At 39.2% G+C, this 15,263-nt stretch overlaps 1 protein-coding gene across 1 annotated transcript in view; it reads right to left on the bottom strand.

Moving 5' to 3' along the window:
- Positions 1-15,185, bottom strand: part of GLDC (glycine decarboxylase) — a 118,932-nt gene extending 103,747 nt beyond the window's left edge. Inside the window, exon 1 of the mRNA XM_064490233.1 lies at positions 14,822-15,185. The gene's annotated coding sequence lies outside the window, so the exon portion shown is untranslated. The remainder of the gene's footprint in view (positions 1-14,821) is intronic.
- Between the last annotated feature and the right edge of the window lie 78 nt (positions 15,186-15,263).

The following is a 15,263-nucleotide window of genomic DNA, read 5'->3' as shown; positions in this document are numbered from 1 at the left end:
AATCTCATAAGTATACAGAAAAATGCAAATTTAAATCACCCTTTTTATTGACAAATAGTAAGAATCTGACAATAACCAACATTGGCATGAGTAATGAGCAATAAGAACACTCAGACACTGCTGGAGAAAGTGTAAATAGATGTGACAACTTTCCAGTTTCACGTTGTCTGGAAAGTTGAAGATCCAGATACTGTATGACCCAGCACTTTCACTCCTAGCTATACATTGAGCCTTGTTTCTCATCTGTGGCCTATAGACCAGAAACAATAGCATCTCCCAGCAGTTTGTTACAAATATAAATTTATGGCCCCCACTGCAGACCTTATGAATCAGACTCTGAATCTTAACAGGATCTCTAAATGATTCATAAGCACCTGTACCTCAGGATATATGGACAAGAATGTTGCTTATGGCTCCAAACAGAAGCAATCCCACTGTCTATGAACATGAGAAGAGAAAATGGGCTATATTCATAGAACAGAAACTGTATGTCAATGAATAGGAACAAATTACAGGTAAGTTCAACATGGATAAATATCACAATGTTGAGGGAAAGAATCAAGACACAAATAAAATACATAGAATATAAATCCATCTATGTAACCCTCAATAACAGTCAAAACCAAAGTGCACTGTTAGGCATGCACATTAAGGTAATGATACTAAAAAGAGGCAGGGAAAGTAAAGCAAGAAAGTGATTCCTAAGAAAATCAGGGTGGAATTTATCTCCAGAGGAGAGAGGGTTGTGATCCTGGAGGGAGGGAGGGGGCAGTTGTGGGGTGTTTACAAAACTGGTATAGTTGTGAATAGTGTTTAAAGGATTTTGTTTTATAATTATTTAAATGTTATAAAATGTCCTATGTAATTTTCTGTATGTGTGTTATATTTCACATTAGATAAACAAATGCTATAGACATTTCCAATTAGGAAGAAATCAGCTATTTTTACACACAAAAAACTACAGATTGAACTTCTTCCAACCAACATCCATGGATGGATGAGAAAAGCAAGAAGCAGGAAATATCAGCAAAGTAAATTGGCTCTGGGTAGATGAGGAGAAAAACCAAGGTCTCCCAGTTTCTATATTACTAAAAATAAGGTCTTTTCTTTTTCTTCCCCTGGTAAAATGATCTCTATCTCTCTTGCCCATCAGGGGAATTTAGGCACAATGACCCAAGGAGTGGGTGTGCTCCAGGGAAAGAGGTGGAAAGATGCAGGGAAGTTGTAGGAATTTGCAAGGAGGCTGCAGGCCATGCCCAGAGGGGAGGGAGAGGTAGGGGCAAAGGGGGCAAGGCTTGGGACTCAGACATCAAAGAAATGGCCGCTACTCCATGGAGCATAGTCTGCCTCTCTTCCTGCTTGTCTCTTCGACTTTGACCCTGAACGCTCACAGGAGTAGCAGTCCCAGAGCTCTTCTCTGGGTCAAACACTGCATAGAGTTTGGAAGCATTCTAAATGACAACAAAACAAAACAAAACAAAACAAAACAAAACAACCCCCCCAAAAAACCCCACAACACTGCATAGAGGGAAAGGGCGCCCCATGTTGGAACTGGTTGTCAAAGGAACACCCTGCAAATTGAGGAGGATTTGGCCACTAGCGCACCTTCACAGGAAATCAGGTCAGGTGATGAGTCCCCAAGAAGAAAACAGTCACGTCATGTTGTGCTTCCTGTAGCACTTCACAGCTGGGTCTGACAGTACAGTGGCCTTGACATTTCATTATTATGGCTTTGTTGGGGGTTGGTGCACACATTGTTTTAGCCTAGAGAAAGTTCCTTTCTATAAAAAGTAGAATATACAAGATAACTATGCTTCAAATTGTTGAAAATAAAACTCAAAAGAAAAACCCAGAAATTCCTAAGGATGTGTCCAAACATTAACAGAAGATAATAGGAGCTGAGAAATCTTTTGATTCAAGGTTACTTCAGAATACAACTCACCATTAAGAAGGCTGGGCTTAAAATTACAATCAGGGCTCTTAAGAAAGTAGGCAAAAAGCAAATGATAATCAATTTAAGATGGACTTTAAGAAAGAAGTAGTGAAGAAATTGAAAAATATTACAAGTTTTTAAGGAGATAAAACTTAAGAAATCAGTACAACTTACAGAAATAAAAAGGGTCATTAACTGCCTTACTTCATTCAGGCTGCCATGACAAAATACCACAGACTGGCTAGCTTATAGACAACAGAATTTTATTTTGCATAGTTCTGGAGGTTGGGAAGTTCAAGATCAAGGCTCCGGCATGGCTACCTGGTTCATAGCTATGCCTTCTTGCTGTGTCCTGACATATTTGAAGCAGCAGGCAAGCCCTCTGGGGTCTCTTTTATAAGAGCATTAATCCTCCACCCTCCATGTGGGCTCAACCCTCATGACCTAAGTACCTCCCAAAGGCTCTCCGTCAAAATACTATCACATCTGGCATTAGGATTTCAACATACAAATTTTGGGGGAGACACAGACTTTCAGACCATAGCATTAATGAAGCAAAACTCATTAAAGTGACCATCAGTGTGAACTCTGTCAAGTGCTGGGGAAGAAAATTTTAGGCTTTAGAAAGTAAAGCAATTGCTATAGAAGGTAGAGAACTAGGATGAGCTAGCCACATTGAGCTGAGTAAAACTTTTGAATGTACCTAAGAGGTTTCCCAAAGAGGACAGATCTGTTGATTACAAAGAGAATGCCACTTTTTTTTTTACTTTTAGAGGAGGTACTGGGGATTGAACCCAGAACCTTGTGCTTGCTAAGCATGCACTCTACCCCTCAGCTATATACCCTCCCATGAGAATGCCACTTGATATGACTTCATTTGTGCTGTGGTACCCAAAATGTGCCTGCCAGAAATTGTACATTATCTGATATGTATGTCGCTGTCTTATTTCCCATGAGACTGCAGTGGTCTGAAGGGTAGAGGGTTGACCTAATCCAAATATATTTTCTAATCTCCCACCCTCAGAGACAGACTGATGCAAGTACCACATTTATCAAGTAAATGCTTGATAAATACTGGAAGGCATGAATAAAAGAAAAATGGGAAGAGGGTAGAGAGATTTTTAAAAAGAACAAGCTGAAAAAACTTACAAAGAACAACATAATGAGGTCTTTAGAATTGATTCAGGAAGATTCCCTGCTCCACCCCCAGTTCCACCCTTTCTATCACCATAGAGTTGAAATCATTTTGTGTTTATTGTTTTAAAAGGAAAGCAAAATATAATGGGGCAGGGGGGGGGGAGGTTTGCATTTTATTTTCTTGTTGTGGTTTCTGTTTTTTATTTAATCGTCTCTCTCCAGAAACCTTTACAGATGCTTTCTTTTCTAGTTTAGTATCTGATGTCCTGACAGAGGCAAGTGGGAGGGTCCCTGGGAAAGTGGGATCTACTATGTCAGACATTCAGAAAAGACTTGGCTTGAGTTTTGTCAGGAGGGGAAAAAAATGGGTTATTGACCCAGACAATCTTGTCTAAAAGCTGCCATCTAGTGTTTATTTCTGAGAATATGTCCTGTCATACTAATCCTATGGTTCTTTATCTCAAGGACAATTTTTATTGATGTTTTATTGCTAGGGACCAGATAATAAGACAGTTTGGTTACCAAAATTAACACAATTTTAGGAAAGAATTGTTTTTAATTTGTTTTAATCAGAGACATTTAATACTGCCCAAACAAGACTTTGGATCAGTGGATAAATATTTCTAAAAGAAATGATCCCATACTGAGCTGATGTAACAGCAGTTAAAAAATAATAATACTCAGGTATCTTCTCCATCTTACTGTTAGTAAATGTCACCAGTAGTTTTTATTGTAGAGAGGGCAGGGAGAGAAGAACCATTTATTGTGTATCACCAATGTGCCCAACTCTGTGAACATTATCCCAGGTAGGTCTTACAACAGTCCTTTAGGTATTTCTTTTCTTTTCCCCTCACTTTTAACAAGATATAATTGACAATTAAAATGAGCTAAGTTTTCCTACCACTATTTTACAGGTGAGAAACTGAGGTGAAGTAACTGGCCTTTACATCAAAGAGTAAGTTGCATAGAGAACCCACATCTGTCATGCTCACGGTCTGCACACTTTAATCCAAACCATAGTGCCTAGTGAACTTGTTGAAATTCAGGGAAAGATTTGCAAAATTCCCTTTACTGTGTTCGTAAACTGTAAGAAGGCCTGAACAACTTCAATCGGAAACTGCTGCATTAAAAACCCAAACCCTCACATTGGTCACCAGGACCCTTCCGTAAAACAAATTGTACTCTCTTGGACCTGCACCAAACTATTCAAAATTCTAAGTTAAAAACATTAGGGTGGTTTTATTCTTGAGTTTTACTAGAGCAAATTCTTAAAATATATGAGATATTTTAGTTAACTTTAATTGTATTACATTTCAACTGAAACCTCATGTTTTACGTTACATTTACTTACACCTTTATTTCCATATTACATCAGGAATCCAAAATCTTGCATGGAATCAATCAAATACACTATGCCTCCAAAACCCAATTTTGTGTATTAATATTCTATATTCATCACAATAGAGAAACACACACACAATTAGTTATTTTTAAATTAAAGCAAAATATTACATGTCCTCAGTTCATTATATAAAGTATTTAATCACCTTTTGAAATTTGACAAGTATTTAAAACAAAATTCCCTAGTTTGGAATAAATATTTTAGAGAAACAGTATGTTCATTAATGAATCATTTATCTAAGAAAAGACGACTCATTGATTTGACACCCATCTTCCCAGATCTTGAACTTTTGTTCTTAGGTAAGATTATTTTTCTTTACTCCTGACAACAACTCTATAAGGTTTGTAATAACTGTGTGATATTCAGGCAAACTAGTGTTGCAAATAACTCTAACTTTAGGGGGATCAACACAATAAAGTTTTATTTATTGTTCATATCATAGTCTAACATGGATTGATGGGGTCTCTGCTCCATGCATTTACCCAAGGAATCTGACTTCTTCTACCTAGTGCTCTCCTGCCTTCAAGGCAGGTAGGATCTTTAAAACCCAACTTTTTCCCCCTTTAGGACTGTGGCTTCAGGGGCAAGCTTCTTATCTATTCCTTGTCTGTGGCTTGTTCTTATCGACCTAGACTTAGATTTCTCTTTTTGATTCTAAGATGTGCTTTTATAAAGCTGACTTTAAAAATGATTTAATTCATAAACATTCAGCAACAGACAAAGTCATTCATACCATCAAGTTATCTTTCTGGCTAATACTCCACAAATGCATTCAGACAAAAATATTCAGGAACAAAATCTTCACATTTCATACATTTTTATGAATTGAAGCTTCATGAGGTCACTTTTGAGAATGTAGATAGACAGATGTAGATATAGATACAGATGTATCTGTAAATATGTATTTTAATTGGTTGGCAAATGAGGAGTTGTTCTTGAGACCTTAAACACACATACACACACATTTATTTTTAGATCAACAATCTATAATACATTTGTAGCATTCTAAGCTATTTTTTTAGAGGGAGAATTATATAATCTGTAAAACAGAGACTACATGTTAAAACAAAGGTGCTTTCAGCTATACATATTTAAATTTTAGTATTTACTCAGTACTTCAAATGAGACTAAGACTTTATTTCAAATTGTGTACTCCCCGGTCGTTAATTTAGGCTTCCTTTGAATAGCGCAAAATTACCCTATATATTTCTCCAATTACTGAAAAGTTAGAAAGGAGTTAAACTCATTAAAACACATCTGGGAAGCAGTCTTGGGTCCACTTAACATGAAGATAAGGCTTCCTCTGGAGCACAGATCTTTTGGTGAGTAGTGTGGTACTCTAAATGCATCCTTTCTGTGGTGTGCCGCCCTGAGGGCTTTTGGTGAAACTGCATTAAGTAATTAGTGATATATGTAGGCAATTTAGTAGAAGATTCCTGCCATCAAATAATTCCTGGCATACCCAAAGGAAACGTGAAGGCTTGTGTCAATACAGCGTGGTTTTAAATTAATAGCAATATGAGGGAGATGGTGAGGTTAATTTCGGTATTCATTTTTTCCAATGGCCATGTTCTTACCACCGTTACATTTGTACTACATTGGAAGGATGTGGCCTGCTTGGAGCCGATAATAGGTACCCAGCAAGGCAATATTTACCCTTTGACCTGGGCAAGAGGGCCCTGCACTGTAGTGGCCACCACATATCACAAACATTCTAACCTGCTAAGGCCTGTAGGGGAGGGAAAAAATTTATTTTCCTGCTACTCGTCTTAAGTTCTTCTGGCTGAGACCCTGTAAATTGGACTGACAAAAGACAAACTAAGAGAAAAACAAAGAGTTTATTAACGTGCATCATGCATACACATGGGAGTGCTCAGAGATGAGTAACTCAAAGGGGTGGTCAGAGCATGGCCTATATAGCATCTTAACAAAAGAACACATTTTTAGATAAATGGTAAGGCAAAGGAAAGGATTTTGAGTTTCTAGGGCAGCAAATTATGGGAAGGTAAACATATAGGGGAACTAGTGGAAGATACGGAAGGAGATTCCTCTGGGCTGAAAAGAATTTAGAGTTGTCTCCAATAAATTAACTTTTGTCCTTCCTGGTAGGGAGAAGAGGAAGAACATGTTTATGAATTTACGTCCTGCTTTTAGACAAATAGGGGGAGGACAGAGGTGTCCTTATATCTGCTTCCTCTCAATTGTTTTTTTCACAGAAAGAAATCCTAATGCCAAAGTGGCATATTTTGTGGTGGTATATCCCAGGATATAAACACCTCAGCATATCTCCAGCTCTGTGGCCTCAAAAGAAAAGGCAACTGTGTCCAAATGCTATGCAGGCTCCTCAGTTGTGCATGGCAACTCAGAGATGGATACTGTTTCAGAGAATGGAAAGGTTTTGAGTAATAGAAGCACTTAAGTAGGAGAACATGAATTATTTTATCAAATCCTTTCAGATATCATGAATGCAAGGGATTCTTACTTAGCACAGTAACAGTGTGGAGCACTGATTTTTTTGCTTCTCTTCATATTTCAATGAGTGGTTATAGAATTATTCATGAATTAGCTTATTAGCACAGTATTTGCAATACTTGTGTCTGAGAAACACTTAAGAATATTAAACAATTCATATTATTTTTAAAGTCCTACATAGAATGTCAAGACCTAATATACATGAACTATGATGCTGACTACTAACAGTGGCAACTGGATGGACAATGAACACTAAAATCATGTTGGTTTTATTTTTACAGCTATAGTAAGATTTAATTACATTTCCCAAAAATTAAGGTTGCTCAACTCTAAATAATTTTAACTTAACAACTTTATAGTTTTTAATTATAACATATTTTGCCTTTTGATTTTGGAAGATAATTCTGAAAACTTAAGAAGAAAAATAACTTCAAAAATATGTTCTGGGGAAGGTTATAGCTCAGTAGTAGAGCATATGCTTAGCATGCATGAGGTCCTGGATTCTATCCCCAGTACCTCCATTAAAAAAAACAAACCTAATTACCTCCCCCTACCAAAAAAAAGTGTGAAAATAATAATTTTAATTTTAAATTTTTATACAGTAATTTAATTTACATCTGTTGGGGAAAATGGATTAAAATCTATACACTTAGAACACAATTACATTTCCTATTTTCAGTCATTTAGGTCAGAGTTTGGCAAGCTTTTTCTGTCAAGAGCTAGATAAGAAATAATGTTTTAAACTTTGTGGGTCATTCTCTAGCACAACTACTCAACTCTGCTGTTATAGCTCAAAAAACAGCCGCAGACGGTGCAAAAATAAATGGGCATAGCTGTACTACAATGCAACTTTATTTACAAAAATAGTTGGTAAACCAGATTTGGCCCATGGCTGTAGTTTGCTGATCTCTGATTTCAATTATTACTGTCAATAGATAAGTAATATTAAAAATCTAATTATAATAACATAACCAGTAATTTTGCTTAAGTGAGGGCAAGAAAAATTAAGGTTATGGAATAAAAAGTTTATGAATTATGTCTTAATTTATTACCCCTCCAAACATCAGCAGTCCATCAACAGACCATTTGAAAAGGTGCAATATTTAATAGAATCAGCAAAAAAAAAAAAAAAAAAAAAAAAAAAAAGAAAAGAAAAAAGACTGAGAAAGAGCAGGAAGTGAAGTAGGTGAAAACCAAGAGAATGGGTGTACTGGAGGTCAAGAAAGCGTGTCAGGGAGAAGAAAGTGATCTTATGGATTGTTGGAGAGAAAAACGTAGTGAAGTAGCTTTGGGGACAATGTATAGCTCAAGTGGTAAAGCACGTGCTTGGCATGCACAAGGTCCTGGGTTCAATCCCCAGTACCTCCTCTAAAAATAAATAGATGACCCTAACTACCCCCCCCAAAGGCTTTGAGGGAGCATGGGAGGAGTCATTGAGACAGAAATTACAGCCAATTTATCCATGCCAGGATCATTATGTTTATTACTCATTATTACTATAATCATGTCACTTTGCCTCCTAAATAGGGTTAGAAGCCTGATATTATATACTGTATATACACCCAATTGTGTGCTAGTGTGGGGCAAATGCAAATGTTTTGTGTATACTTTTGTTTTAAAACCATCAATATCATGTGCCTTCAGGGAAATATACACAAGATCTTATGGTAGCTCACAGAGAAAAAAATGTGACAATGCGTCTACACATGTTCATGTATGACTGAAAAATTGTGCTCTACACTGGAATTTGACACAACATTGTAAAATGATTATAAATCAATAAAAAATTAAAAAAAAAATACCATGTGCCTTTCACCCTCACCGTGCACCTCAAAACGAAGAAAACATCTGGGACTAGAGACCACAGAGATTTTCAAATAGAGTGAAATTAGAGTTTTGTAGCACTGAAATGGAGTCTTTTCACGCAAAGTGTAATACAGCTTGAAATAGGAAACAGCAATTAAGATTCTGACCAGATCCACCGAGCAGGATTAAGAGTGCTCTAATCTTAGCTGAGAACACAACAGAAGTCCCATTGGGCCTGGCAGTGAGATACTTTGAAGCAGTTAGAAAATTCACTTTACATTTCCTGACCCTTTGCACATTGTGCCACCTGCCTCTGGCAGCGCAAAAGACCTAAATTTGACACTTTGAAGGGCTGATGTTTAAGTGAAAAAACAAGGCTGAATAGAGTGAATGGCACCAGGGTGCACATGCACTTCCAAATGTCTCACTTTCAGCACAATATGGGCTCAGTCCAAGCGTTCCTGGCAAATTCCTGTTCAGGTTTCCTTCCCATTTGAAGGCTCACAACTACGGGGACAGAACATGTTCCACACAGGTGGCGCCAACACGCGGCACTTGTGTTCCCTTAATTGTTTGAGGGGCCCAAACAAGTTTGGACACTTACGCCCACCTAGGACCTTCCCACTTCGCGGAGGCCGCAGGGCCTGCAGCCTGAGGAAGCCCCTTGAAGACACGACACCTCTGATCCGAAGTCAGCTCGGAGGCCGCGCCTCTGACGTCACCGCTCCGGAAGCCGCCCCCCCCCCCGTGCGAAGGCGTGGAAACCTATTCCCAAGCGGGGGCGTTACTCGGGAGGTCCCCCTCTAACGGGGCATCAGTTCCTCCCTCCTGCCCGAGTATCTCCCCGTTCTGTGAGGGTTGTCAGTCTGCTCCAAAGGTGCAGAGGGCTTCCAGGCTGTGGATTTAGCGCCCCTGACTAGCAGAACGGACCCGGAAGCACCTGGGCAGAGCCGGCGGTCAGCTGACCCACGTGACTCACTAGGGCCGAGCTTAAAGCTGCTAGCTCTCCTTGGCGGATGCTGGGTGACGTGAGGCCTAGGCAGTAGCGGCGGTATCCAGGTCTTTCTGCGCGTGCGCGGGCAATGAACAGCCCCCTAGGAGGTAAAAGCCTTTGGTGGTGGGCCACTTTGTCCTCCGAGGTAGGGACACGGAAGCCCAAGTACCCTGCCTTCCCAGCGCCTAGTCCAGGTGGAGGATCTGGAGCCATGCAGTTAAGAGGTGAGGAGAACACTGTGACGACGACGTTTCCTCATCTGTTCACGTACGCTGCAGTGTGCCCCCTGTCAGCTTGAGCCAGCCGCGGACACTGCCAGCCGGCCCCACCCAGTTGGGTTTTCGGTCGCCAGGCTCGCGGCTCTCTGGAGGCCGGGAGTTACCGCCCCCGCCTAAAGGAGCATTGATGTGTGTGGAGGTCACTTGGTGCCAGACCCAGCTCTGTCCCTCGCTCCTTGGGCCCTTCTTTTTCTGAAACCACTATCACCAGAGAGTTAGTTCCCCCAGGATATTCTCCAGACTCTGTGACCAGCATTTTCCATCTATCCCTCCTGGGGCCAGTATTTTCTAATTTTCCAGTATCTTACAACCAAAGTATCTCACCACCAGGAGGACCTGCACCACCAACTGGTCTTTTAGGTCCCTTCCTCATTCGTGGAAATCCATGGGCCTTCTTCCTCTTCTCTTTTCTGGCAGGCTCTCTCAGGCTTAAGGTTGCATGCCTCCTCACTGTAAGAAATGGGTCATCCCTATGGCCTTAAAACTACATACATTAAACCGACCCCCGTCCGTTTTTTAGACCTTTAGCCCTCCAGTTTAAACTGTCCTTTCCTCATGGTCTGTGTTTACCCACCCATCTTACTGCCAGAAGAATTAATTCCACCTTCTTCTTTACACGGTGGGGAGGTTTGTTGGCGTTCTTTCTTCAGGCCATGTGTTTGTTAAAACACGTTTCAAAATCAGGTGTAACTTTTCCTTTGGTGTTTAGGTTTAACAATTATATCAAACAATATTTTTCTCTTTGAGCTGCCCTGCCATCATGCACTTCTGAACAAAACAACTCATACCTGATCCTTGTATCAAAAGAATAGGTTTGGCATTAGCTACGACGGAAAACTACCTCAAAGCCTGTCCTCTTTGAATGCTCCTGCTGGGACTTCACCTGCTACTGTGAGGAACCCCAAATAAACCCATATGGAGGAGAACTGAGGCTTCCGGCCTGCAGCCTCAGCTGAGCGTCCAGCTGGCATCTACCAACAGCTGTCAGCCTTGAGACGGCAATCATTTGGGTCTTCTTTCTTCTGTACCTCAGATAATGGAGTCGTTCTCAAGATGTAGTCTATGAGTGAGCTTTGGAAAAACAGATACTGATTGGTATGTTGCAGTGACATGGGACTAAATGACAAGCAATAGCTGGCAGAAAGGAAAGAAAGTCAGTGGGATCCCCCTCATGTGGGCATTCCAGACAGTGAGAGGGGTGGGTGTTCCAAGAGTGGTTGGCTTGTGGGGAGCAGAGACCTAGTAAGATGAAGTGACAATAAGTACAAGTATTGAGCTGGGAAGTGCTGGAAAGGAATAAAGAACAGGTGACTAAGTGCAGGCTTGTCACTTGTAACAGAAATGTCTTGTAGCAGAAAGATAATACCCATCACACCTTGTAGGGGACTGGTTTAAGATGAACACTTGCTTCATCCAGATATAGGAAAAGCCATCATACAGGAGAGTAAATAAAAGAATGGCTAACTACACTATTATTAAATTATACTTAAAGACTCATTCGTACATTAAAAAGTGTGCATGGGGGGAAGGTATAGCTTAGTGATAGAGTGTGTGCTTAGCATGCAAGAGATCCTGGGTTCAATCACCAATACTTCCATTAAAATAAATAAACAAATAAATAAACCTAATTACCCCTCAAAAATAATTAATTTTTTAAAAAGTATGCATTTCAAAAGTCTACATCATTCACCATTCACTCATGGGTAATTTTTGTATAGCTATTATAAAAAGCTTGGTAAATAATCCAAAATTTCCCCAGTAAGAATTATTAAACTCCTTTAAGTATGCTGCTTGATATATCATCACCCAGAAATCATAAAGAACATATGGAAGTTTATAGTCAAAGTAGCAGCAGTTTTTAAGGGGTAATTTGGATAATGCTCTACAAAATTTGTATTGCACTTGTCTTTACCTATCTGAGAAAGAAACTAGTTATATGAACATGAGATGAACCAAAAAACTTGAGCTTCATAAAACTTTCATTCATCCAAATAAATGCATTCATTTAAGATGTTCTTAGCACTTAACCTCCATAATAAACTTTGGTTTATACAAAATACTCTTCTCAGTGTCTACAATGTAGAAGCTATCACTGAATATTTACTCCTGGAAACTCACGGAGAGGAACAAGCACATTTTGTGTGCTGTAGAATTATTGAAAACCATCTTGGCAAAAATAACATAAAACTAAACAAAGTAATAATTTCACAATATATACACATACCAAAGTATGTTGTAAATCTTAAATTAATACAATGTTATATGTCAGTTATATCTCAATAAAAGTGGGGGGGGGAATGAGGTTTTTGGAGTATAGTTAAAAAACACCAGGAAGATCCTGATACTAAGAGTCACAGAATTTTCCCAGCTAGGTGTTTAGTCTGTCAGCATAACTATGATGAAAATATTTTAATATTAACATCAGTGAATCATAGTCCAAGAATACAGGAGCTAATGAAAGGAGATTTTTTATAGGCAGAGATTTTTTAACCAAATCAATTAAAGACTGTCAAAGAATTCTATTTTTCTGGAAATATTAAAAAGTATGATGATGTGTTGAATTTCAATAGTGATTCCTGAAGGCATTTAGAAGTTAAATGCACTGTTTCTTTAATTTGTATGTATAATATTGTGGAGTTAATGAAGAGAATCTCCTCACATCAAAAGCAGATTTTCCCCATCTTAGCTCCTTAACTTCTCCAACATCCCAATTAAAAGCAGGGAGAAAATCCACTCTACTCTTGATCATCAAGGGAAGACAGGCAAAATGAAAACCATAAAACAAAGGAAGATAGTGATATTTTACATCATGTACTTCATCATTCATCCAGGGATCATTTACACTTGTTTTTTGCTGACAATTTAATATGGAGTATGCAGTTTCACATAGTGAGTCTACCCAAATCATTGTAACTCACCATAATACCTACGCAGAATTAATCAGAAAACCACAAGAAGTAAGGAGAAAATACACTGTGTCATTCTATAGAGAATCAAAAGAGGTTAAAATATATCAACTGAAGGCAGAATATGAGAATTTGTCACACTAATGTAAATTTTACACAAGCATTTGCATGCTAAGAAGACACTTCAGAGATGGCTAACAGCTATCATTTAATCAGCATCTACTAGATACAGAGCACTTTCTATGTCAGCTAGGGTTACCATTCACAAATCTAAAGTAATAGCAGAGACTGTGGTCATAGGCATAGTTCAGTAAACTGTTACAACTTTTTTTGGATAAAAGTAATTGGAAAACCCAATGTAAACTGGCTTAAGAAAAAGAATTTACTAGTTTAACATAAGTGCAAAAATATTTTTAATAAAGTAGTTTTAAAAAATTATTATTACTCTTATTCAGTGTCTATATTTTTCAGAGTTGGACTTCAAAACATCAGAATTCTAATTTGCTGTATTATTAGCATTATGAGCAATTGAGAAACTCATTTTTTGTTAGTGTCCTTGAGGTAATTTCAAAGGTAATTCATCTACATAATAGGTTTCAAAAGGATCACAGCTATCCTGCAACTGTAGTTCATCATCAGAACTAAATGAATTATTCTGACAATAATGTTAACTTTAATTACAACTCAAATTTAAAGGTAATTCTGCTTACATACATAATACAGTTACATAATACAGTTGTCTGGGTCATAATTTAGTCTAATTGGTCTACTTCAATAGTCAAGACTGTGAAAAAAGTACAATATAACATCTGTTATATTTCAAATGTTTTATAGCTTTGAAAATGCTCCTATTAAAAAATGTATTTGATGTGCATAACAACTCAGGAAGGTCAACAAGACTGGCGTAGTACCCTCATTTTACTGGTGAAGAGTCTGAGATTCAGTTACACTTTGTTGAGCAATTGTAACTTATAAACATACAAGTGGTAAATATTAGACACAGGTCTGGACTGTAAGTCTCCAGACTTCCAGTTCAGTCTCCCAGTATACCAAGAGTAAAGAATACGAGTTAAGAGGGCAGGCCCTGGCTCTGTTCAACTTTGAGCAATGAATGTCACTATGTCACGATTTATATGTAAAATGGAAATAACAATAGCACGTACTTAACCAGGTAATAATGCATTAAGGATAAAAGGTGCTAATACCTGCAGAGCACCTAGAATAGTGCTTGGCAAATAGTAAGTCCTGTATAAATTTTAGCAATTCTACCATATCACCTTAACCTCTAATGAAATGGAAGTCTCAGATTATATACCCTATGAGTAATACACCCAATTAGAGCAATCTCAGATGCTTTAGTGGGCGTGGGAAAATTAGAGCGCAAGCCACATTTTGTATTCTCAGTATTTCCACTATCTTTGGCTCAATTACATTCCAACCAGTGTCCCTCCAACCAAGTAAACATGTCAAAATTGTGTTAAGAACATTTGGAACTGGAGACCACCAAGACCTACTAAAGAAGCTGAAATTAAGAGTACTGAATCATTGAAAAAGGCAACACCAATCAATGTGTAACATAATTTTAAATAAAAATTAAGCAATTAGTTTCAGCCCAAATCCATTGATTAGTACACAGAGTCACCTAATATTAGCATGAAAGACGTTAGGCCAAGGCCCCATGGAGACGCAGCTTCAACACTGAAAATTGTTTAAAGAAATATTTCAGTCCTGCTGAACTCACCCATCTGTCTTTGTCAGTACCAAAAGCTCAAGGTCTGTGCGGGTGATTTGGACACCCTGGATATAGGGAGAGCTTAATGCTCAGCTACAACTGGTAGCTGCAAGTTGGCTTTGGGAAATCTAGGACCAGGAGGCACCCACAGTTCTAGTTACCGCAATTCCGGCCGAAGTGCGTCTAGCCTCTATTTCCCATCAGGGCCTCGCCAGGTCTGCCAATCTAAAGGGTCCCTCTGCGCAGGGCGGCACGCTTTCCGCGCTACCGCCTCGGTGCCACAAAATCAGAGCAATTTCGCAAATAAGTGCAGCAGATGGCACAACATCCCGGATAAAAGGTCGGCAAAACCTAGGTTCCCGCCTGGGGAAGGAGCCCACAGGGTAAGACGGCTAAAGGACGCAGGGAGCACTCGCTAGGCTGAGGAGCTAAATCCGCGGCGTCGCCCGCCGCGCAGGCTCTGACGTCGCTCCTCTGACGTCACCGCTTGGCGGGACTCTCATAGGCCCGGGTCGTCACGCCGTGGGAGGTGCGTGCCCCGCTCCGTTCATGTCCATTCCTCCCTTATCTTTACCTCACCTGGTCAGGGCTTCCCCGGCCTCA

This window comes from Camelus dromedarius, chromosome 10 (genome assembly GCF_036321535.1).
Source record: "Camelus dromedarius isolate mCamDro1 chromosome 10, mCamDro1.pat, whole genome shotgun sequence".
NCBI classification, from domain to species: Eukaryota; Metazoa; Chordata; class Mammalia; order Artiodactyla; family Camelidae; genus Camelus; species Camelus dromedarius.
This window is presented reverse-complemented; position numbering and strand designations above follow the sequence as displayed.